This window comes from Xenopus laevis, chromosome 6S, assembly GCF_017654675.1.
Source record: "Xenopus laevis strain J_2021 chromosome 6S, Xenopus_laevis_v10.1, whole genome shotgun sequence".
In the NCBI taxonomy this organism is placed as follows: domain Eukaryota; kingdom Metazoa; phylum Chordata; class Amphibia; order Anura; family Pipidae; genus Xenopus; species Xenopus laevis.
Window position 1 is genome coordinate 47,338,830 of NC_054382.1, and position 26,735 is coordinate 47,365,564.

At 42.1% G+C, this 26,735-nt stretch overlaps 1 protein-coding gene across 2 annotated transcripts in view; it reads right to left on the bottom strand.

Annotated features, from left to right (window-relative positions):
- Window positions 1–25,460, bottom strand: part of myrip.S (myosin VIIA and Rab interacting protein S homeolog) — a 212,934-nt gene extending 187,474 nt beyond the window's left edge. For both annotated transcript variants that reach the window (XM_041567558.1, XM_041567557.1), the window contains exon 1: window positions 25,349–25,460. The gene's annotated coding sequence lies outside the window, so the exon portion shown is untranslated. The remainder of the gene's footprint in view (window positions 1–25,348) is intronic.
- Between the last annotated feature and the right edge of the window lie 1,275 nt (window positions 25,461–26,735).

The following is a 26,735-nucleotide window of genomic DNA, read 5'->3' on the forward strand; positions in this document are numbered from 1 at the left end:
TTTGACTTTTGGGGGAAAAAACTATAAAAGCGGTTCAATCATGTTTCAGCAGGTGAAAATGCTCATCAATTACTTCTCTTTGTTGTGAGGGAACTGAAAGGCACTGGAGGGGTCAATTAGCACTGGGAACGGGCTGATTTTATATAAAAGAATGCATATGCTGCTGCGCCTTTCTAAAAACTCACAACAAATATCACTGCCATCCAGAAAATTGTTTTTTTTTGGGGGAAAAAACTATAAAAGCGGTTCAATCATGTTTCAGCAGGTGAAAATGCTCATCAATTACTTCTCTTTGTTGTGAGGGAACTGAAAGGCACTGGAGGGGTCAATTAGCACTGGGAACGGGCTGATTTTATATAAAAGAATGCATATGCTGCTGCGCCTTTCTAAAACCTCACAACAAATATCACTGCCATCCAGAAAATTTTACATTAATTTCCTTTTCAGATAATTCTGCAGAAAGGATAAAATGATAACATGCCACAGCCACCAGTTATATCCCTATTAAAAGATGAATGCTTCCACTCTGTGGAAGTCTGCGAAAGTCATTGTACAGTTTACAGAACAATAACTGGGGATAGTTGGTGTAGTAAACCAGGAAAATGACAGGAAAGCAAAAATATATTGTTCTGTTTAAGAAAGGTGGTAAAAATGTTCTGTTGACAGTGCTTAAAGCATAAAGTTTCTTGATCTAATTTCAAAAGAATGCCTATAGTTGGTTTAAAAGTACTTCTTTCAAAGAGTTGTACCTGTATTTTATTCAAAGCACAACTCATGGAAATGTACCTTTCTTCTACGTCCCTCCATGTCAGTACACATGGGGCATTGCCCCTCCCAGACCTGGAGGTAGGACCTATAACATAGCCAATCAAAATGAATCATGACCTATAAGACCACATGACTTCCTCCTCACCACAGTTATTTTTTGTCCTACTGGACAGGGAGGTAGGATCTCCCTCCTCACTTTTTATTTTTTGTTGAATTTTGAGATAAATCAAACACAGTTTTTGTTTTTTGTTTTTCTTTTGTATTTTCTTTTTGTTTATTTATTTATTTATTTTTTACCTCTGTGTAGACACAGAGGGATGATTCCCAGGTAATGGAGAAGATTTTACCTGATGCCTCAAGACGCATAATCTGTAAATTATCGCTTATTGGGAAGAAATGCAGGTGTGGGCATATCCATGGTCCTAGCCCTGTGCTAAAATAGCCCCCCTGCTATATGCCCAGCGAGGCACAAGATTCAATCTAGTGCTTTTTGGGAAGAGACACAGTTGTGGGCTTCCCACATTATTGCCTGTGAACCTTTTGTTTTTTCTTCTGTATTTTTATTTATTTATTTATTTTTGCTTATTTTTTACCTCTGTGTGGACACAGAGGGATGATTCCCAGGTAATGGAGAAGAATTTACCTGATGCCTCAAGACGCATAATCTGTAAATTATCGCCTATTGGGAAGAAGTGCAGGTGTGGGCATACCCATGGTCCTAGCCCTGTGCTAAAACAGCCCCCCTGCTATATGCCCAGCGAGGCACAAGATTCAATCTAGTGCTTTTTTGGGAACAGACACAGGTGTGGGCTTCCCACATTGTTACCTGTGAGCTTTTTGGACTCCCCTTTTCTTTTGAGTTATGTGAGACTTTAAAGAACTCTACAGAACTTCTGCAAAAGGGCCGTGGGTATGCATATGGGCTAGTTATAACTGCCTGAAGCTGGTGAGTATGATTCTTCATTATCTACTGTGTGTAGTGCACTGGGAAGTCTGCATGCTAATTGGCTAATTATGTTATTGGGGCTTTGGCTGGAGTTTCCATCCAGCTAATTAGCCACTCTGATAAGGTGCAGGTGTGCCTTCGCCCCGTTGCTATTGCTATTTAATATTTTAAGCCTTGTGTGAGTGAACCTGCATCCTCTGTGCAGACACAGAAGTTATATTGGCTCATGTTACTAAGGCACCTCCAGGAAGGGTTAGAGGTTGCACTGATCAAGCAATATGGCACCTCCTTCCTTCTTATGAGTCTGCTCTTAACAAGCAGTGTTCCACCTGGATATTCCTGCTGACAAGCCTGAGCTATCTGGTAAGGTGCCTGTGTTCCCCTGACTTCTTGTATTATCTAAAGTCTTATGTTGTGAGCTGGCATCCTCTGTGCAAAATACAGTATTGGCTCTTGCTACACTTTAAGTACTGGCTGGTGAATCTCTGCCTAAGCAGTGTGGTACCTGAATCCAGAGATTTTGATTTCTCAGTATCCATTGTGTATTTGAAACATTAATTTCACTGGGAAGTCTGCATGTTAATATGCTTAATATGTCCCTCAGCTGAAAGCTATCGGGGCTTTGGCTGGAGTTTCCATCAAGTTAACTAGTCACTATATGGTAAGGTGCAGGTGTTCCTTTGGCCCCTTTGCTATTGCTGTTTAATATTTTAAGTTTTGTATGGGTGAACCTGCATCCTCTTGGCTAACACAGTGGTTATATTGGCTCATGTGCTCAAGCAGTATGGCACCTCCTTCCTTTCTTATGAGTCTGCTCTTAACAAGCAGTGTTCCACTGGACTGGATATTCCTGCTGGCAAGTCTGAGCTATCTGGTAAGCTGCCTGTGTTCCATATTATATGAAGTCGTATGTTGCGAGCTGGAGTCCTCTGTGCAAAATGCAGTTTCACAAGGTACTAAATCTGCATGTTAATAAGCTAATTATGTCCCTCCGCTGAAACCTATCCGAGTTCTAGCTGAAGCTTCCAACCTGCGGACTTTTCATTGCTATCAGGTAATGTGCAGATACTCCTCAGTTTGCTACTGTTGTTTCTATTGTCCTCTGTGCAGACACAGAGGATATATTTGCCTTTTATTACACTGGGTGCTTGCAGGGTTGGCTGGAGGCTTGCACTGCTGAAGCAGTATGGTAGCACCTTCCTTCCTTACATTGAGTCTGCTCAGTGCTGTAACCTGATGTCATTGGGCCCCACAGCAAATTCATTTTAGGGCCCCTAACATATCCGGAGGTTGTGCTTTTTTACCAATACGTATTGAAATTGCTCTTTATTTGGGCCTCATGGGTCCCTATACCTTTTGGGCCCACCTGCAGCCGCAGGGTCTGCTTCCTCTTTAGTTACGCCCCTGAGTCTGCTCCTTAGAAGCAGTCTGCCACCAAGGATCTGACTGGATTATTCCTACTGTCTAGCGCATATTATCTGGTTAGGTGCCTGTTTTCCTCTGACTTCTTGTATAGTTGTCATCTGAGGTCTTAGGTTTGTGAGCCCGAGTTCTCTGCGCAGACACAGTAGGCAAGTGTGCTCTTATTACACCTGGTATTTCCAGGACCGGCTAGGGGTTTGTTCTGCTGTAGCAGCATTGTACCCCATTTTTTCCTATGATGTTTCCACACAGGCAGTGTTCCGAGTTATATGGTGTCTTTTTGTGTGATGTAGGCCTTCTCTTAGATATTCTATTCCCATCTGGTGGCTTTTGTTGGGAGCTCAGTTGTAGTTATACTACATCTACTGAGTTTTTGTGACTGTAGGTTTCCCTTCTTTAATTGTTGGTAGATTAAAGGGCACTTACTGTTATGTCTATTGGCACCTTAACATGCTTGAAGCCAGCTTGTAGTCTATGGCCCTTTGTGTGGCCTCGGGCATCTCGCCAGGGAGCCGGATTTGTGTGGCCTCTGGCTTTCATTATGGCCCTTGGCTTGGGTTAGAGCCCTTGTTTTGGTCCATGGCTTTTTACCATGGTCCTCGGCTCCTGGGTCTGCTGGCCTGTTGCATGAGCCTTTGGCTCAGGTGGTCTTTTACCCTTGGCACATTTGTTTGGTTGTCCTTTTACCTGGGTTATTATGGCTGCGGGCCTGTTTTCATGGCCCTTAACTTAGGTGCTTGCGTGCCTTTTACCAGGGTTCTTGGGCTGTTGGCCTTTTCTGTGGCCCCTGGCTAAGGAGGCCGCTAGTTTTTATTATAGTCCTTGTGGGCTTGTGGCTGCCAGTCTTGGCTGTGACCTATGGTGCATAGGTCACCAGCCAGGCTGTGGCGGCTGATAGGCATGGTTATTATTCTTGCTGTGGCTCTTGGTGGGCATGTCTGTTTGCCTTGCGGCAATCCTTGGCAGGACAACAGCCATTGGTTTTGTCTTGTCTGCAATCCTTGCAGGTATGGTTCTGGTTACACCAGCAGTAGGAATGATTGACTATTTGGTTGGATCTAGCATGGGTTGTACCATCAGCTGGTGTTTGCTCTGAGTTTCACAGCCCATAGCTAATTTTGTTGCTGATTGGTATTCAGCAGCTGATGTTGGTCATATGTTGGCTTACAGCTAACCTTTTCTTCTGCCTTAGATGCATTGTTTTTGGTCTTGTATGCCACTGCTTATTATCAATAAGGCTGGCTTGTGGACCAGGGTTTTGCAAGTTCAACAACTGACGTGCTCCATTGTTGCATGTATGGAAATTTTGTGTCAGGTGCCAGTGCAGTTGGTTACCTTGTCCCTAAGGGAGGCATTCACAATAGCTGGCTTATTTACTATTGCTTGTGTATTCGAATTCCACTTTGGTTTTTTGCAAACACTTCAGCTGACAGGCATCTTGGCCTGCTAGTGTGACAATGGCCTTTCACATCTGTTGGAATACATAATAGCTGGCTGGTCCACCACTGGTTGCATGTATGGTGGCTGGCTCTCTGCCAGTGGATTGTGCATCATTGCTGGTTGGTACCAGTTTTTGTAGGCTATAAGCTTCTGGCATGCCTGATTTTGGATTGTGATCCCAGCTGTTGGCTGGTTCAGTAGCTTCTATGTATGGTCACAGGTTTGGTTCAGTTTTTGCATAAACTGTAGCATTGTGCAGCTTGAGCTGTAGTGGCCTCGGCTTTTGTGGGTGTTTTCTAGAACTGTAACTGGCTTAGGTCCCATTGCTTGCTTGTGTAGCAGTTGGCTGGGGCAACAGCATAGCTTACTGGTAGATGGCTTTAAGTTACATTGGTTGGTTCAGCAGCTTATCCTTGTGCTGTTGTATACCCAGTTTAGATTTGGTGGTTGATGGAGCTACTGGGCTGTACCAGCATGGCTCTACATTGGTTACAATGATATGCTGATTTATGATAACCCAGAGTTGTTCATTTAGTTAAATCTTCATTAGGTATTATTAGCATGGAGTTAGTGGATCTTGGACTGATCTCTGGTGTAGAGGTGACTCCGGTCAGCACTGGTTTGAGCTGCTTCCATTAAGATGCAGGACCAGGCTAATGTGGGCCAAGTCTTTTTAGGGCCACTTGCTATTGCTGAGGATCGTGTATTTCTCCAGCACTAGTGATAGATGCATTCAAGTTGTGTTTAGTTTCTGATCTGATTGATTTCCTGGTGGTTTCTAGGGTGTTTTAGTTCTGAGATGGCTATTGCCATCATTCTGGTTTTGTCCTAAGGCACCTTTTTTGTTTTAACAGTTGCAGGATTTTTGTTCTTCCCCAGGTGGGGTTTTGTCAGATAACCATATTGCAGGTATCCCTCTAGTCACTGAGGGAACCTTTTTAAACAGAATATGTTTATTCTTAATCTGCAATGCTTGATCCTCAAGTACCGGTCTCTGTAATTTTGTGGTTGATTTTGTAGCTCTTGTTAATCGTTTACCATGTCCTAGGACATGTTGTTCTTGTGCCTTTTATCTACCCTTTTCAGGTGATATACATTTTATCAGCTCCCCTGTTGGATGGATGTGATGCTGGCCTTTTCTCAGGGCCTCCTTCGCATCAGTTTGTTTTTTTGCATTATGTTGGTTATTCCCACCCCTTTCGGTGCATGGCTTGGTAGATCCCATGTGTACTGACATGGAGGGACGTAGAAGAAATAGAGAATTTTACTTACCTACTTGACGTAAATTCCTTTTCTTCTAGTCCCGACATGTCAGTACAGGGTTTCCCATCCCAATTATTTATTTTGGTTTCTGTACTGCTATGGCAAAAGTATAACTGGGGTGAGGAGGAAGTCATGTGGTCTTATAGGTCATGATTCATTTTGATTGGCTATGTTATAGGTCCTACCTCCAGGTCTGGGAGGGGCAATGCCCCATGTCTACTGACATGTCGGGACTAGAAGAAAAGGAATTTACGTCAAGTAGGTAAGTAAAATTCTCTATTTCAGCAATACAGATGAGGAACAGCACTGGAAATCTAAACAATCACAACTATTTTTATTTTTACTACAGATATAGGATCTGTTATCTAAAATGCTTGGGACCTGGGGATTTGGAGATGAGAGAAAGGATCACCATACCTTTTTTTAGTATGGTATAGAATGTCACTTTCATAGCAACTTAGCAGTTGGTCTACATTATTTAATTTTTATAGCTTTTAATTATTTGCGTTCCTTTTTTGCCTCTTTCTAACTTTCAGATGAGGGTCACTGACCCTGGCTACAAATTGTATTGTTATATTTTACCATTCAGTCTTTTGCATATTCTTTTTCCAGTCTCTCATTCAGATAACGACCTGGTTGCTAGGTAGGGTTGGCACCTGTTCGGTTTTGACCCAAACTCTTTGGTTTTTCTAAGACTTGTTCAGGTCTGAACTTTCTGTTTGGTTTTCAGTCTTATAAAACCTGAACAATAATCTGACCAATAAAGGATAAACATCTGAATACTAAGATACTCATCTTAACATGGCTTAGTTATTATCAAGTACAGTTAATGTCTCATTATTACAGAAACAAAAAAAGCTAATTAATCATGCATTGCTGTATTCCATAGCTTTCTGGATAACTGATTTCTGTATAATAGATCCTATACATGTAATTAAAGGAGTGGGCTTACTTATCAGGCATAATATAAATAGAGATTGGGTTGCTACCTGTGTGTTTTTGAATTTTCAAAGGACTGTCCATTCAAAAACTGGACAAAAATCCAGCCAGATGCATTTCAGGGATGCAATTCCCGTCACAGCATCATTACTCCAACAACGTTATTGTGCATGCCTCTGATGTCCTCATGCCCACCCCAACATCACTGCCCCACCACCAATGTGATCTGCCCTGCCCCCTTTGTTTGGTTTTAGCTGCCGGCAAAGGTGGCAACCATATTGCTAGGATAAATAAGACCCTGACTACCAGATGGCAGTCGGACAAAAACCTAAATAATAAAAAATAATGACCAATTACGAATCGACTCAAAATATTACTATCTTCATTATACTAAGGGGCGTAGTTATCACATGGTGAGTTTTAATCTTACACACAAATTTAATTTAAAGATGAACCACCTTCTACTAAGCAGTAGTCTGCTAAGAACATTTAATCATGAAATAATCCCAATAGGATTGTTTTGTCAGCCATGCAGATTCATCCTGGTTAGCTATGATCAAGTATAAGGTATTATTACAGAAAAAGATTATTTAATAAAATGATATTTGCTGGTAAGTTACTTTCATGGGCTTCCATGATATGGAGAGGGATCATTATAATGTCTTGTAAAGCAATAGCATAAGATTCAGTACAAATTCAGGTATGGGATCTGTTATCCAGAAACCCGTTATCCAGAAAGTTCCGAATTACGGAAAGGCTGTCTCCCATAGACTTCATTATAATCAAATAATCCAAAATTTTAAAAATGATTTCCTTTTTCTCTGTAGTAAGAAAACAGTTGCTTGTACTTGATCCCAACTAAGATATAATTAATCCTTATTGGAAGTAAAACCAGCCTATTGGGTTTATTTAATGTTTACACGATTTACTAGTAGTCTTAAGGTGTGAAGATCCTAATTACAGAAAGACCCATTATCCGGAAAGCCCCAGGTCCCGATGATTCCGGATAATAGGTCCAATACCTGTATTTGCATCTTACAACTTTACTATTTTAGAAAATGGTTGCCATAAGTGATATTACTTGTTTTATGTCCTTGGAAACTGGAGTTTTCCAGGTAAGGTTTTTTTCTGTACTTTGAAAAAGATTTTAGCATTAAATAAACTTAGTAGTTTTGTTTTGCTACTAACATGGATTTATGCTGCTTAGTTAACATCAAGCACAATGTGCTATTTTGCTTTTACAGAGAAAAAGCTAATAATTTGAAAAACTTGAATTATATTTTCAGCATCTGCTAAACATATAATTTCAGATATTTCCCCAAGTATCTGTCAAGTTGGCCATTATTGATTCCATTTTAGAATATATTGATTATTTATATGAAAGGAATGTATTTTGTAGGATTTTAGATGCCAGGTTTGAGAATTAATGATGAATAGTGCTGAAAGCCAATTTAAACACTACCAAAGTGTAGTAAGTCCAATAGAAAAAAACAAAAATCATGAAGGGGGGGATATACTCGCACTTCATCCCAGTCTATAGGTGCATGTATAAAGAACAACTGCAAAAAACATCTTTGTCTCTCTCCTAACGAAGATCCCTGTGGGGCATCTAAACTTTGAGTCCAATAAAGATTTTTTGTTTTTGCATCAAGTCCCAGTGAGTGCTGCATCCTGCTTTATGTTCTATAAATCCTTTATGCTGGCACCCAGGCAATAACCTAGTCAACGGTGCGCACCTTAGATTTGGGACTATATATATATATAATAGTTATTATATTTCAAAAGGATGCATCTTGTTGGAAAAATTTAATGGCAATTTGTTAGGCCTCCACTTGTAATGTCCTAATAAATGTACCTGTAATTCTTACTACCTTTTGCTTTATTTTTTGGAGGAAAACTCGTAATTTTTTGTGGTTGTTCTATGCAAAGTATGAACCCTCATCACACATTTGTTTGTTATGAGAAAATGGTTCCTGTGTTTTCAGCATTGTTGCCATCCTGAGGGTGTCTGCCAGACAGCCCCAGGAATATCACTAATGGTATTCTGACATCCTCAAAGTATCCACGAAACTAAGCACTTAGTAACAATAACCAATATAATCCATATGATGCAACCTTGTACTGGCAGAATCTCTCAGAGTCTCTCAGAAGGCAAGAGTGTGAGCGGATCAAGGCAAAAGTAAACGCCTACACTAACAGGCTCACTTTCTTTGCTTCATAGGGAGAACATTTTATTTACCCTATAAAATTACTATGACAATAGAGTATGATAACTGGAAATATAGCTTGAGGATCATTGTATACTAAGCAGGCAGGTCTATCATCAAGGCCTCAGTCCGGCAGGTATTTTTCCAATGTTATATCTGCCTAGTGCATTTTGTTAAACCCATGTTCAATAAATTGTTGGTTGCTGTGCTGCTATAGGCTTAAGGACATTTGTAGACCTTAACTATGGATGCAAAGAGATAATTTACCTAAAGGGCACCTGTTGCCAAAATAAATTATTCCCAAACAAAGGTGCAGTCTAATAGAGCCCGTACTCCGTTGGGGGTAACAGTTTTTTTGTTTTTTTAAATTGCACCTTGCACCGTGTAGGAGTGCATGCACATAGCACACTTCTGATGTCAAGCGCATGCACGTGTAGGGATGTGTAAAATAGCCACCCCTAATATTATGTGCAGGCAGTTCCTCAATGTTATGGACACCTATTTGGGTCCTAAAATACAGTTGGAAGGGGTACTGTTTGCTCTTTCTGCTCTAAGCTAGGCCCACTGCTACTTCTCACAGTGACCAGCAGATGGCATTGTGCTAGGATATAAAAGGCTCTGATGCCATGCTTTCAGTGTCCATTTTGTGCTGGCTCTGACCTAAACAGGCAGGTAGAGCCCTGTGGAACCTAGACAGGTCAGGTCTAGTAAGAATAGGCTACTCACCATTATAGGTTGCTCTAGGAGTAACAGATAGACAGGTTATTTAGCTGAGCAGCTCAAGGCTCCGACGAGGAGAGTCAGAGGGATTAAGATCCCGGGTACTAATAGCCCAGAAATAGGGACTAAGTGTATAGGAACAGGGTAGATAGATTCCCCTCAGGTTCCACTTAGTGAAAAGGCTGAAAGCTGGGTGTACCTTTATTGCTGCTGAGCTTGTACTCTTGCCTGTGGGGACTAATACTGACCATATGGTGCTGTGAGTATTGCCTATTCAATGTGATGCTAAATCCTGTCATGCTCTATTGTATACTCCACTGAAGATTGTGTATGTTCAATAAATCAGTTCGTGTTTAAGTTATAAGAACCACTGGCGCCCAATTATTATACCCTGAATCCAGTTACAGTTGCACTACACCCTGCCTCCACACCGTTGCGAGGGCTCACTCCCTAAGATTACAGGTCTCAGCCGGAGCACATTTAGTGGGAGTGGAGCTCAATAGTGGTGTAAATAACACACAATTTACTATAGCGCTACATTTTGGCGCCCAGTACGTGGGGCTCGAGGGGTTAAACTGTAATACCGCACTGCAGCCTAGTGTGACAGGCGCTGCAGGTGCGGAAAAAGGCCAGACTAGCAGCGGGAGAATTCTGTGGTTCTTTCCTCCCGCCTAAAGTATTCTGGCACAAAGAGTATTTGAGCAGTGATATTAAAAATGACTATAATACAGTATCAGCATGTGGCAGTCTGGGCTACTGCCCAAGGCATTGATCCAAAGCGAGCATTAGCAGTGGATATTGTGCCTGAAGTCTATGATCACCATGGGGTGACTGAAGAGTTGCACCGCTACTCTGAGTTAATGGGGTGTAGATTGTTTGATTTAGAACCCTCCGAAATTCCCGGTTACTCTGTACTATACTATAAGTCCTCCATAGAGATACCAGAATTCACGGGCACTGCTGTTGTTTGCCCAGTAAGAGTTCGACGACAGGGATGTTCTATTGTTTTTGGTAACCCAATGGTCGAATGGGGACCAACCCGACAATCTGGCAAAGTATGGGAAGGAGCGCCCAGAGTTGATCCTGCGTTGTTGCATCTTACGATGACCCCTGAGGAGGTTTTGGAATGGGCCATAAGGGCACAACGCAATGTATGTTAACCTACGATGGTTAGCATTTGGCCTAGGAGATGATCTTCTACAAGTTGCAAGAAAGGATATTCTAGTATGCTTTATTGGGTGTCCTGTGAGTTCAGTGACCGCCCCAGACCATGCAGAATTCATCCCTGGGGTCTGCCACCCGAGGATTGCCCTCTCATCTATCCTAAGCAGGGAATGTTTTCAACCGTAGCGGACAAATGTCAGGTCGCTGATAGTGAAGTCGTCAGCCAACCTTTTTCAACCCTCCCCGGTGTGATAACTTCTGAGGAAGTGTATAAATGGGCCGTGATGGAGGGTGTTGATCCTAAGCGAGCCGTGGTCCTATATGAGGTTCACCCAAGCGCCCCAAGATATTTGGCCGCTTGCCCCTTAAGTCTGTTTCCAAGTTTTGATGGATACAGATTCATAGCCCAAGCTCAGTCTGAAGTTCGAGACTGTGTCCAGTTACTATGGCAGGTGGCTAATGACCTCCCCGATGATGATGAGGGACCACCTAGGATTTACCCTGTGGGGATGATAGAGGGGTGTGCATGTGTTTATGCTAAACTGCCAGTTCAGCCCCCTGTGAAGGAAGAGAGCGCTGAAGTGGCGATTGCCTGTACTCCAGCATTGGCCAGTACAGGGTTAACAGATTACCTAAACTGCAAGGACTGCCTGAAAGTATCTGGGGTCCCTGTTGCGGAGCTACCATGTGAGCCAGAAGGCCCGGTAGCATCATTACAAGAGGAGAGCATTCCGGTTACTGTGATTTCCCCCTCCTTAGCTGACAAGAGAGGTGAGGGTTGTGTGGAGAATCCACCTCCAACAGAGACTGAGTTGTGTACACTGAATGTGCTAAATTGCTCTGGGATGGAGGCTATCTGTGTTAATACATTGCATGAACAATTCCCCGCTAAAAGTGTTCCACCAGGGGGAGTGTCCAGAGAAGTGGCTGTTGGCGCGAAACCTGCACTCAAAGATACCGCGAGAGCCGTGAAGGAACGCCCTGACCTGAGTGAGATCACATCCGCCATTTTGAGGGTAGTGGTGACTACGTTGAAGATGGACGTGTCTCCGGAGAAGATGGCGGAGTTGGCTGCAGAGCCTGCCGTGTTAAAGGCGATGATGGATGCCATTGGTTTGCCTGTTCTTGCCGAGCCAGAGAAGCATTATGTCTGGCAAAGGACTTTTGTTTCCAGTACGCGGGGTCCGATGATTCCGTTTTGCGGGCGGTGTGATATGGAGACACCGGACGCTTTGGAGAACCCCGAGCAAGAATGTTCGCAATGTAGATGCAACTGTGGATGGGGCCTTTCCACCATGCCGACCAGCTTCCCTTGGAGCGAGAAACCGTGGAAGGCTTGGTGAGTGGAACCCGGGCACTAGTGTACCATGAGATAGCGAGTACCCCGGGGGTGTCAGCGACTGCGACCCCCGCACCCGAGAGTGTCCCGATTGGCCCGCCAGAAATCAAAGAGGTTCCCCTGCCTATTGATATTACACCCGAGGGTGATAGATTATCTCCCGCAGTTGCAGTGATGAACCTGCTACCGCCAAAGTTGGCAATGGAATGTTGTGATGTTTCCTTGTCGTTGTCGGATGCCATTTCCCTAGTTGAAATCGGAGAGAAGGGGTTAGTGCATTCCCAAGAAAACCATATGATGGTGGCTGTACCGATTCCTCCGGACGGAGACGGTGGAGCCCAACAAGCTGTTGTTGCCCCTACGTGTCAAATACTCCCATTACTAAGCAAAGGGGAGTCTATGGACAGAGTGCTGCAGGAGTTTGGGGTGAATGCAGAGGCGATTCCCCATGATGATTCAGCTCCAGTTACCTCGGATGAGGAAAACCTGTTGCCCAAGAAAGTGTCAGCAGCTCACGGAACTTTCGGTGCTGGTGAGAAATGTCGGGCACCCACGCGAGTTGTAGTCTCAGAGGAGGCAGCCATCCCTGTGGGGGTAAGTGACCCTTTGTCTGCTTCGGTGAAAGAGATAGTAGCCACAGATTTGAATGCTGTAAAAACAGACAGTTACAAAGCCGATCCAACACCCCGCAAAGTGTTGGTTAATGAGGTTAGCGCATCTGGAGATTTAACAGTGACCATTTATACTGTTCTTCCTGAGCCTTCTTCAGTCCCCATGAAAGACTCCCCATGAATGGGGCAAGCTTTCATTTGGTCGATTAGGACCTGTTGTGCCGGTGACTCCAACCTTCAGAGATCCACCACTCACTGAGGACCTGATAGAAAAGGAGCTGACCCCTCTCATGAGTGATGAGGAAGATTGGAAGTCAGTGTCCAAGACTGCCGAGCAGATTCGGTCGGAGGACAGCGGTGAGTGAACCAGTGAGGTCTGTGCACCCCAAAGTGGAAGTGCACTTAACCCCTAGTGAGCCAGGGGAAAGCACTCATGTGTCAGAGTTATACCACCGTACATGGGGAAAGATCTCTTTATTTGGAGAAAAAGACTTGGTGGCTAATATTCCGAAACCCAAAGAGAGCCCTGGTGCAGAGAAGGTTCCAGGATGGAGAGGCTACCAGAGGGGATGTTTAACCCTATAATGGATATAATACATGTGTAATGTTGCAATGTTGCAATGTATTTGTGTGCTTGTTATTTGAATATGTTCCTTGCCGGGACGTAAGGAATTCACCAGGGGGAGAATGTAGGGATGTGTAAAATAGCCACCCCTAATATTATGTGCAGGCAGTTCCTCAATGTTATGGACACCTATTTGGGTCCTAAAATACAGTTGGGAGGGGTACTGTTTGCTCTTTCTGCTCTAAGCTAGGCCCCCTGCTACTTCTCACAGTGACCAGCAGATGGCATTGTGCTAGGATATAAAAGGCTCTGAAACCATGCTTTTAGTGTCCATTTTGTGCTGGCTCTGACCTGAACAGGCAAGTAGAGCCCTGTGGAAACTAGACAGGTCAGGTCTAGTAAGAATAGGCTACTCACCATTATAGGTTGCTCTAGGAGTAACAGAGAGACAGGTTATTTAGCTGAGCAGCTCAAGGCTCCGACGAGGAGAGTCAGAGGGATTAAGATCCCGGGTACTAATAGCCCAGAAGTAGGGAATAAGTGTATAGGAACAGGGTAGATAGATTCCCCTCCGGTTCCACTTAGGGAAAAGGCTGAAAGCTGAGTGTACCTTTATTGCTGCTGAGCTTGTCCTCTTGCCTATGGGGACTAATACTGACCATATGGTGCTGTGAGTATTGCCTACTCAATGTGATGCTAAATCCTGTCATGCTCTATTGTATACTCCACTGAAGATTGTGTTTGTTCAATAAATCAGTTTGTGTTTAAGTTATAAGAACCACTGGTGCCCAATTATTATACCCTGAATCCAGTTACAGTTGCACTACACCCTGCCTCCACACAGTTGTGAGGGCTCACTCCCTAAGATTACAGGTCTCAGCCGGAGCACATTTAGTGGGAGTGGAGCTCAATAGTGGTGTAAATAACACACAATTTACTATAGCGCTACAGACGTAATGAGCAAGATGCAGCATTCGCTCATTATGCACATGCGTGTGCCCAACATGGCTGCAGGGGGAATTTAAAAAAAAAACAAAAAACTACCGTTATCGTTACAACTGGAGTTCGGGCTCTGTTAGCCCGCACCTTTGGTTGGGTATAATATATTTTGGCAACAGGTGCCCTTTAATAACCTTGTGGTTGGTAGTGGTATCCATGCAATCCAAGCGGCTGATGCTTAATCATGTATAGGGGATATCAGCATTATAGCTGGTGTTGGCACAAAGCTGCAATGCTAATCAGTCACACAGGGGAGATATGGGAGATATGCTATAAGATAAACAAATGGAGGGGTTCAGATACATGATCAATTACAGAATCATCTGTTAAAGGACATTACTGCTCCAATCTATAAAAGGGCATTCATGAGAAATTTGTGTTGATAATTTATATGAGCTGTGGCAGGGTTAAGCTGTACTGTGTCATTACAATGTCTGGCTTAGGGGAGTGTGAGAAACTGGCCTGGTGGTCTAGTGGGGGTGCAGCAGAGACACTCGATGCACCCTCTGCGGGGATGCCCGCCGCATCTGTCTAGTTTGGCTCCATTGCACTGAATGCGAATCTCTTCCGGGTTTGCGACTTTGGCTGTTTCTGCTGTTTTGTACTGCGATTCTGTGTGTTTGACCTGGCCTGTGACCCTGACAATCCCTACGTCTCCTGCATCTGTACCATATTGATCTGTTTCCGACCCGGCCTGGCTTTTGATTACGTTCCTTGTTTCCCATTCAGTGGCGTAACTACCAGTGGTTGGGCGGGTGCGAACGCAATCCCTTGGGGCCCCTGGAGCCACAATAATGGTTATCGTGAGCGGCTGGGCAGGGGGAGATTTTACAGCATGCATGCCAGCAATACTACAGCTCCAATTCATAGGGTGGAGGGCTCGATAGGGGGGCCCGGTGCCCATCCTGCACCCAATTCATAGGGGGGAGGGCTCGATAGGGGGGCCATCGGTGCCAGGGCCCACCTGCGAGTAGTTACGCCACTGTTCCCATTCTACAAGACTACGTTCGGTTCCCCTGTTCCCTCACTACAAGGCCCTGCTGGGATGACTTAGAGAAGTTATATGGATCTGCAAATGGCATCTCTTGAAGAGAAAATACTAAACAAGTGACAGGAATGCTGCAATGCTGATCAGTTGCAGAGTGAACAATAGAAAATCTTTACTTCATTGCAGAGCGAGGAAAGCCATGTTAATTCTGTGTAATGTAGTACAAGGGTAATCTACAGCAGTGGGTTTCAACGATATGTAATATGCTTTAAACAGATCTAATGGGGTATTGGTTGTTTTATTGCCCCAGCTTTACTTCAGGTTGCCCAGCAAACAAATCGTATGGAAAAAAAAAGACTACAGAGATGAGCTAAGTCCTAATCATCAACCTTTTAAGGATTTCAAACAATCACAACTGAATAGAACTTATTACTAATGTTAAAAAATGTGAAACCTCATGAATTGCACCATAATGTAGAGCCTATCTACAAAGTGAAAATTTGCTTTGATACACCATGTTTTTTTCCACTTCTGATAAATTATATTTCACCAAAGGGGAAAATATACTGTGCTAACCCTGCAATACACTTATACTACAATGCAGCTGAACGTAATTGGGATATTTTACTGGTCCTAACACGGTGGCAGCGCACACTATGAGGCACATTTATTAAGGGTCGAATTTTGAATTCACATGAGTTTTTTAAAAATCCCTTAAATTCAATTGAATTCAAAATTCGACTTAGGGAAATTTATTAATAAAATTGAATTGTAAAAACTCGAACAATTTTAAATCCATTAGAAAAAACTTAATTCGAGTTTTTACTCTGAATAAAATTTGAATGTCAGGAAGACTGCAAACATCTCCGAATTGCTCACTGGACCGCTCCCATTGGCTTATACAGCAATTTGGCAGGTTTTAGGTATCGAATAGCCAAATTTGAATTCTTAAAGGGGCACAGTATGATAAATCTCAAAAAAGCTAATTAGAATTTTTTAAAAAACTCAAATCGAGTTTGGATGATTCCTTAGTCGAATTTGACAGTTTTGACAAATCTAATTTTCAATTAGACCCTTAATAAATCTGCCCCTATATGTAGATCAATACATCGCTCTGGCATAGATGTTTAAGATAGCATTTTTTCTGGGACTGACCCAAACTAAAAGCCAATTAAACCAATTCAGGTTATCTAAAATAATCCTGACAAAACATCCTAGACTGACCAAACACGTGCCACTTTCCTTCATGGGTAAACTTCCCTCTACATTGTTAGTTACAATAAAGGTATGTGATCTGTTATGCGGAAAACCCTTATGCAGAAAGTTCAGAATTTACGGAAAGGCTGCCTCCCATAGACTGCATTATAATCAAATAATTCAAATTTTTAAAAATGATTTCCTTTTTCTCTGTAGTAATAAAACAGTACCTTGTACTTGATCCACAATGAAATATAATTAATCCTTATTGGAATCAGAACCAGCCTATTTTGGGTTATTTAATGTTTACATGATTTTCTGGAATGAAGATCCAAATTATGGAAAGATAGGTTATCCGGAAAACCCCAGGTCTCAGCATTCTGGATAGGTCCCATACCCGTAGAACCTCCTAAATGGCCACAAAAGTATTAATACCTCTGCTTTGCAAGGCTTCAAAACCACCACAAAGGAATAGATGCAAAACAAACTAAGAAAAAAACTTGATGCTACTTAGTGAGAAAATGTGATTGCAAATATACTCAATGTATTTTTTTAACTTGTATATTTACAAATAAAATACTTTATTTAAGAATAAAATACAAAAATCTGAATGAAAATTGCCTGGCAACTAAATGCTGATAAGTCTCTTTAGAAAATCACCTCCCCCCCTTTTACCTCTTTCTCTAACCATTTCCCCTCTACCATCTTTTCTTTATCCCTTCTCAGTTTCTTGTACTGTACCAACAGTTAACTGTCCCATATAAGTAAAAGTAATATGTGTTATCTGAGATAGTGCCTCATAATTTTGAGTGACAGATCTGGGGTAATGTAAATCCATGTGGCTTAACACAGACAGGAAAGAACTTTAAAAAACTGCAACTAGAACTAAAATCTATAAAAAGACATTCAGGTAACGTAAAAAAGGAACCAATTGGATATTGAAATACAGGCACAATTACTATAACCTCTAGAATTCACCTCAAAAACTGGGAGTTTGAATTAAATCTACTATACTGGTATATTGATCTGTTCCTCATGAATGGCCACTCTCCTGCACAAATTATTGTGCTTGGCTGTTGGGCATATAAACAAATATCCCAAGCAGTAGTAATTTAAAAAGTATCTATGAATAAACATACAGGGTATTATAGACAGATAGCTAGGAATCTTTTTGCTCTTGGAATACAAAGAAAAGACAGAAAATCGGCCGACCTCGCACGCTTCTTAGTGGATGGCGGGTGCAGGTTGCACTCTTCTCCTGCTCTCCCTGCCTGCCACCATCAAATGCCGGCTTCCGACTTCCGGGTTTGTCTTTTATAGAAGCTGCGCCTACTTGCCCTGCCCCTTTTGTGATGTCATCGGCGGGTCGGGTCTATAAAAGCAACCTGGAAGCGCAGATGCTGGTGGGAGCTGGCTAAGGGAGGGCGGGTTGGGGAAATCCAGACCCGCAGATCACTAGCACATATTGGCGAAACAGGACAAATGAACCATCACAGACATAAAATCAACACCAATTCATGTGATACACCAGTGGGGCAACACTTCTACAATTAAAAGGTCATGAATGTCTTAATTTTAAAAGGGAATTTTAAAACTGAACAAGAAAGGAAGATCTATGAATTTTAGGGGCAGATTTATAAAGGGTCGAATTTCGAGTTCATGGGAGTTGTTTAAAATTTCCAGGAACTCGAAATTTGACCAACTGCAATTTATTAAAAAATCAAATTTTTTGTATTTGGGTGAATGGAATCAACCCGAAAGTTTTTTCTACAACAAAAACTAGATTTTCAGAAAGGCAGCAAACAGCTCCAAATTATTAATCCAAAAACTAAAACAGCAATCCGGCAGGTTTAAGGTCTTGAATAGTCAAATTTGTGTTCTTAAAGGTGATGATAAATTTCAAAAATCAAATTCAAATTTTTAAATAACTTGAATCGAATTTTAACAATTCCCTAGTCGAATTTGACAGTTTTGGCCATAAAAAACTCGAAAATTCGATTTTTCACTTTGACCCATGATAAATCTGCCCCTAAATGTATGGAGTTATTTAACACATTAAGACAGGGCCTTAATTTAGGGTCAGGTTTCATGTCACACTGTGACCTGACTGAATCCAGACCCCTGGATTTTTTACAACCCACCCTAATTAATTTTATTATTTGTACAATTGATCTCTATTTATCTGTAAATTCCTAATTTATTGCCCATGAATACCTTTCACTTATCTTAAAGTATATATGCTGAAAACTCAATCCAGTACTTTGCTCAACAAAGTACCTGATGAGTGAATACCTATATAGTAGCTAAGGGTAAATGACCACCATCAAGACCTTCTACAATGAAACGCATTGTTCAGAAAGTTGGCAACAAAGTGTCTGTGCTAGATGGCACACAACTAGGAAACCTTAAAGGGAGACTAATGTGAAAAGAATATACAGTATTTAATATATTATGAGAAATATTACACACTACATATTTGTCCTTTGATAAAAACAAGTTATAGATTTATGTAGCTTTGTACTGAACCATTTTTTATGTGGTGATTTGTAGGTGACTAAAATTAATGAAATCACTTGAACTTTTCAAGAGTCGATTGCAGAACTCTTGGTCTTGGCCAGAATATGCAACAGAATAAAGCATTTCTCAGCAATCAGCAAAGCTTTAAGCTGTAAGGTAGTGATCCCCAACCAGTGACTTGTGAGCAATATGTTGCTCACCAACCCCTTGGATGTTGCTCCCAGAGTCCACAAAGTAGGTGCGTAGTTTTGAATTCCTGGTTTGGAGGCAAGTTTTTGTTGCATAAAAATAATATGTACTGCCAAACAGAGCCTCCTGTAGGCTGCCAGTCCAAATAGGGGCTACCAAATGGCCAATCACAGCACTTATTTTGCACCCCCCAGGAACATTTTTCCTGCTTGTGTTGCTTCCCAACTCTTTTTACTTCTGAATGTTCCTTATGGGTAAAAAAAAGTTTGCGGACCCCTGTTGTAAGTAGGGTAGCCGGTAAAATACCTGCCAAGGCCTGGGCCGGTATTACAAATTTACCGGCAATGTAGCTGCCGGTAAATTTGTAATACGATTAAAAGGAGCCCTCGGCCTGCCCCCAATGCCCTGGAACTTACCTTTTCTTTTACTTCTTCTAGCGTCCGTGGCGTGGCCCCAACCCTTTTGATGTCACAGCCGCCCCTTTTGACATCACGGCCCACCCCTTTGTGTCCCCACCCCCAGCAGCCGGTAAAACATTTTTAAAAATGTGGCAACCCTAGTTGTAAGGGTGTGCTTAAAGGAAACCTATACCCCCAAAATGAATACTTAAAGGAATTGTTCAGTGTGAAAATAAAAACTGGGTAAATAGATTGGCTGTGCAAAATAAAAAATGTTTTGAATATACTTAGTTAGCCAAAAATGTAATGTATAAAGGCTGTCGTGATTTTATGTATAACAAGTCAGTCAGAGCACTACTTCCTGCTTTTCAGCTCTCTTAGATTACACAGACTGGTTACCCTGGTTACTAGACAGTAACCAATCAGAGACTTGAGGGGGGGCCACATGGGTCATTTCTGTCGCTTTTGAATCTGAGCTGAATGCTGAGAATCAATTACAAACTCACTGAACAGAAAGCTGACTAACTCAGAGTTATAGAGCTGAAAAGCAGGAAGTTGGATTCTGGCTGTTTTATTAGACATCTGTTCACTCCAGCCTTTATACATTACATTTTTTCCTAACTAACTATATTAGAAACATTTTTTATTTTGCACAGCCTATTTATTTACCCAGTTTTTATTTTCACACCGAACTATTCCTTTAAGCAACAGATAGTTTGTATCAAATTTAATGGCATATTAAAGAATCTTACCAAACTGGTACATATTTAAGTAAATATTGCCCTTTTACATCTCTTGCCTTGAGCCACCATTTTGTGATGGTCTCTGTGCTGCCTCAATCACCTGACCAGAACAAGACAGAACTCTATCTGTTAACTGGCTCATGTAACCTAACATGTATGTTTTGTTTATGTGCACCGTGGATCCTAGGATCCCAGGGGGCAGCCCTTATTTTTTAAAATGACAATATTCTATTTATGATTACCCAATGGCACATACTACAAAAAAAGTATATTATTATGAAAATGGTTAATTTACATGAAGAAGGGTTTTACATATGAGCTGTTTCATGTATTATATTTTTATAGAAACCTACATTGTTCAGGGGTATATTTTCCTTTAATAGCTTATTGGCTATCCAACAAAACTCTTGGAATTGTGTCAGACAACTGTCACTTGAAATGATGTCAGTGCTTCTGAGTGAAAACCCACAAGTACAACAATGGTAGACAGCGAACGCTAAGCAAACAGGGAGCTACTCTGCATAGGAAATATTCGATTACCAATAAATGACCCCATTCTTTTGTTAGCGGTCCATTATGCAGGGAGATTATTTAAGCAATGGGAATCGAATTATCTACCTTGCAAAAATCAAACATGGAATAGGTTCAACTCAAGAAATAACAAGTATCATAGCTTTTTTATAATCAAAATAATAGGCAAAAGGTATGTTCAGCACAAGCCTTATTCATTGCACTGTCCCTTAATATGAATTTGCTTTGGTGCCCTCTTACAGAACCATTATGGATCAGCTCACCACAGAGCAGGAGAAAAAAACCCTAAGTAAAAGTCGATAACTTACTTAGTAAACTGAAAGAAAAATCATAATTGCAAAGAGTTCTTTTATTCAAAAACTGAATTTAATCAGTATATTTACACTACACATTTCAGTAAGTTTAAATGTAAAATTGTCTCATTTGTGTATTTTAATGATTTTGTACACCTTGTAAATCACATACACTAGATAAAAGAGGAATATATAAGATTTGATTAGGTCTGTGAAACAATGACGTCTTTGAACAAGCCATGGAAATTGCAACAGTGTCAGTTATCACTTGTTATATAGCACTTGTGGTAAATGTTTCGCAGCTATGTTAATTATACAATCATTTTTGGAGTCTGCAGTGTCAAGTACAGATCTGCTGATTTGTTGTATCAATATTTTTAAATGCTAGATATAGGTGAAGAGTCAACTGGGAACTAGCTTTAAAAAATATGTAAAAAATTAGATCTGTCTTGACTTTTGAGAAGATAATAACTACCCATGTATGCCCCACTATATCCACAATATGAATATGACACATGGTCAGCAATATTATATCATAAATAATACCAGTGAAGCTAGCATGAAAAGGAAGGAAGGGAGCTCCAGGCAGTACTTGAACTGCATCACGCCAAAAAATGGTGTTATGCCTACAAGCAAGGCATAAGCCCCTTTGTATTTATTTGCAGAAAATATATTTTTTTCTTAAAATAAACAAGGACAGGCTTTTGCAAGCTTGCAATTGTCATGGTGTGCCAGGATTTTGTTTGATACAAAAGAGACATTGGTAGGTTTCAATCAAATACTGCATACCATGTTGCGTTCACTGCAACCTTATTTTAGCTAGAGACATATCTTACCTATAAACTTCTATTGCAACTGCCATTTTTATTCTATGAAGTTATCATCAGCAAATGACATAGCTTTACTTCACACTAGAATAGCAGCAATTTGTGAAAATTGTTCTGTTCTAGTGTGGAGTTCTGCTGAGAGGTGGCCAGAAAAGAACATACACCGGAAAGGATCTAGTAGAGGCCGTGCTGACTACTACTACTTCAAATTCAAAAATTCCAAAGCTGGCCATACACATGAATGCCAGTAAGTGGATCTTTGTTTGGTCTCCGAGGTGATAGGCCATATTGGGATGATCTGGTTGTTTGTTCTCTTAGCCAACAATTTAATCTCAATAGGGAATGTGGAAAAACATTGCAGGTTATGTTAGTAAACTCAATAAACAAAGATCAAAGGCTAGTACAGAAGGAAAGGAACATATACCTCTTTAATCACGAGAGAGATCTTTTGTATATGGACACCAAGTTTCACCAAGACACTATCTATAGCAGCTAAAATTGGGGTTAACACCCTCAGATTTATAACTATAACTTTCATCATGTAAACATCTGAAGTTAATACAATCCCATGTACAGGAATCACCCTATACTTCTGAGTAAGAAGGTTAACTGGTTATTAGCATAAGTGAATTAGTCAAATGTATTCATCCACATAATAAACAGCCTGTTGTGGAGTGATATTATGAAAACATTCACTGCTGTACTGGCCTAAGGACAGACTCAGGAACCAACATCTTAATGAACACATCATTAGTCTTAATTACCCTTTTGCCAATTTACAATTGTAATAAGACAGCAAGTCCTTGTTACTGATTCAGAAGGGAATTGCACTCTTCTTTTTTTCTCAATTCCCAGAAAATGATAGCTCCCTAAATACTGTTTTCTGTGTTGACAGACTCTGTGGTGGAAACAAAACAGTGTAGGACCCATGTGAAAGACAAGAGCCTGCCACCAACCTTCTCATTCTTTGATCCATCAGTAAATAATAAAGTTGCCAATTTTATTCATAGCTGTCCCTTATAGCCTCAGGGATATTAACCTGTGACATTGGCCACACTTTTGGATAGTTCTGACCTACAGTCCCTAATAGATTTGGGATAAATGTAGTGTCTTGTTATGATACACCAGATCATATTTCTCCTGCCCCCTTCCCCATCACCTGTAGTTTGGAGTGTGGGCTCAGAAGGGATACAAAGAATTACCTGTGTCCGACATTAAAGGGGTTGTTCACCTTTAAATTCTGAGACAATTTGCACTTGGTTTACATTTTTTATTATTTGTGGTTTTTGAGTTATTTAGCTTTTTATTCTGCACCGACCCACACCCGCCCGCACCCGCTTTCGGGGATTCTTTTATAGACCCGTGCCGCCCCGCCGATGACGTCACAGAAGGGGCGGATCGAGCAGACGGGAGAGTATAAAACAGGAACCCGGGAGTCGGATGCCGGCACATCACTATTCTGCAGCTCTCCAATTTGCAGTTACAGCAATCTGGTTTCTAGGGTCAAAATTACTCTAGCAACCATGCACTGATTTGAATAAGAGACTGGAATATGAATAGGAGAGGCCTGAATAGAAAGATGAGTAATAAAAAGTAGCAATAACAATGAATTTGTAGCCTTACAGAGCATTTGTTTTTTAGATGGGGTCAGTGACCTCCATTTGAAAGTTTGAAATTGTTTTAAGAAGATTGCAAATAATTTAAAAACTATAAAAAAATAAACAATGACAACCAATTTAGAAGTTGATTAGAATAAGCCATTTTATAACATACTAAAAGTTAACTTAAAGGTGAACCACCCCTTTAAGGTGGGTGCCAGATCAGCAAGTGCCATTCACTACATTCTACTCAAGGAGTCAAAGCAATTCTTTATCTGGCAAATATGTGTGTATAATGTAACAGAGCACAAAGGGACTTGTAAACTTGAATAACTGAACTACATTCAGAAGACATCTTCATGTACCAAAAAGCAGTAAACAAAATGCCTGGTGTGCTCAAAGTCATTCTGAATAAATGCTTCAAACACCATTTGGATATAATATATGCCACTCGCCGCCAGATACACCTGGAAATGTAAATTCAGGAGAGGAAAATAACTGCTCGTTACTAAAACACAGTTATAGGATTTATTATCTGGCAACCTATTATCCCTAAGGTTCAGAATAAGCAAAAGCATTCTACTGAACCATTCTCCATTTGCTTTTACTCTGTAATACTAAGACAGTATCCTGTACTTGATGTTAACAATGCCATCGTATATCCGTGCCAATGATAAATCAATTCTTATTTTTTATTTTCGAGCATGATACTCTGCATGATGGAAAGATGCCCCATATCTGTACATCCAAATATATTCACGGAATATTAGACCTCTTTAGTAATGATTGTATTAAACCTAAATAGTAATGATAGTATCAGAGTACATAAATGAGAGGATATGGGAGAATGCTGTGACATATCAGACTCATTTCCCAGCAGCTTAGAGGCTCAGGTGTTGGAAGCTGCTGCATTTATACCTATGGCTATAATGTACTGTAATAAACAAATACAGTACAGTACTTTACAACTTCTGTACAAATGTATTTCCAATTCACAATGTTTGGGGTGAGGAGGTTTCCAGGACACCACCTCTATCCAGAGAGACAGACATTTTTTTTCTGAGGACATGTGCTCAGGTGATGATAGATATTTAGATTTACTGCAATTTCAGTAGTAACAGGCTGTGCCCAAATAGATCAATATTACCCCCTTTTTCATTCTTGACTTAGCACTTTCATAAAACATTTTTGTAATTTAGTTGAGCTTTATAAAATATAATTTTCTACAATGCAAGTGTTGCAGGATAACAATATAACAGCACTTTCTTTTACTCAAAACCCTGATGAACAGTATGTATAACATCCTTGGCTGCTGCGAGGTCTGCAGTTTCTCAGCAAGACTATGGGGAGCCTCCAATTCCCTGCAGCCACTGTGAGGACATTTAAATGTGATTGATTTACTTGTAATTGTCATTGTCATTTACTGTATTTGTAAAAAGAGCAGGAGCAGACTGTTATAATGGGATGACACTGAGCTTGAGGTCTCAGCTAGTGCCACTGCCAGGCTAGGGCACGGGTCTGCTCCCTTCACTTGCCCTTATAATACAGCATGGCACTGCTGCACCCTCCCAAGGACTCAGATCCTTCTCCCAGTGGAAAAAAGTGGCCCTGCCAGCCACCGTCACTGACCTCCTCCCTCCCACTCCATGCAGATGCCAAAAGAAGGGGAAAGGCAAGATGGTACCTGTGTGCCAGCTTGAGTTGGTAGATCAGGCAATCAGCAAGCGGTGTTGGGTTTCAGGCTGCAGCTGGATGAAGATACTCCACGCTCTCCTACTCCCTCGGCTTCCGCTACTGGCAGATCTTGAACGAGTGCAGAGCCTGGAGATCCAACTGCTCTGTATGTGTCTGTGTTCGCACTGCAGCGCTGCTCCCTGGCTCGCCGGCTGGGTGGTACTCTAGATGGTGGGGATGGATGTAGAAGCGGGGTCATTCCAGTGCCTGGCTACTGAAAGTCACCTGGGTGCCAAGGCATGGCCAATCACTTGCGCAGAAAAGGGGAAGAGCCAGACAGCCCCCATAGGAGAACCCTTGCGTTGTACTGAATGGCTAGGCATGTGATGTGTGTGCCATAGCTCAGCAGCTCCTTATTAACACGCACAATCCTCCCCAGAGCTCAATCACAGGTTTGCCATGGCAGGAGTGGAAGAATTACTGGCCTGTCCCAGGGCTGAAGCAGGGAAAAGGGGTGAAGATTGGTTCAGGCGACTGGTGCCAGACCCCACAGAACAGCCTGCACCAGCAGCCTTCACCAGGCAGCGAAGATCGAGACCCCCCAGCAGACTGAACCCCTCACCTCCATCCAGGTGTAGGAGAACAGCGACAGCGAGCCCAGGAGTGATGAGAGACAGCAGTACAAGGGAGGGACCCGCACCAGTTGGAGGCAGAGGGAACCGGAGGTCTCTGAGGGGATCACAGGGTGAGGAGCCGAGCACCAGCCATGCTGCAGCTGTGAAGAGAACAGGTGCCAGGTCCCACAGACAGAGGAGAGAAACGGCAGGAGCTGCAGCAGCATGAAGGAACAGGAGCAGCACGAGCTGAGGCAAGTATGAGCCGGATCGGGAGTGATAACAGCAGCAGAGAGACAGGCCAGGGGGAGGCGGCCACAGTGACTGGAACAACCAAGGGAACAGCCATTGGGGGGGGGGGCACAGAGCAGAGAGAGCAGGCTTTCCACCGGAGGAAGAATCCTTTTGGAGCGGGGAGGCCAAAAGGAACGGGGGTAACTATCAGCAGCCTGCAGAAGAGGGGCTAGGTGCCAGTGGGCAAGGGGGGGGGCAGGGGAACAGACCCCCAGTCCTCAGGCTCGGTGAGGGGGCCAATGGCGGCTGAGCACGCTGCAGCCAGGTATGTACCCCCTGCCATCTCTTCCTCCACAGGCAACCGGGAGCAGACAGAGGGACGAAGCGGAATCCAGCCAAGGCAATGCCAGCAATGAAGGACAGAGCATAAACAGTACAGGTATGGCTACTACTTACATTAACACAAACACGGCACCAAAGCCAGGTTTTCAACTAATGGCACTGATCCCCGCAGTGGGTTTAGGACACCCAGCGGGGGCTTGGGAGGCT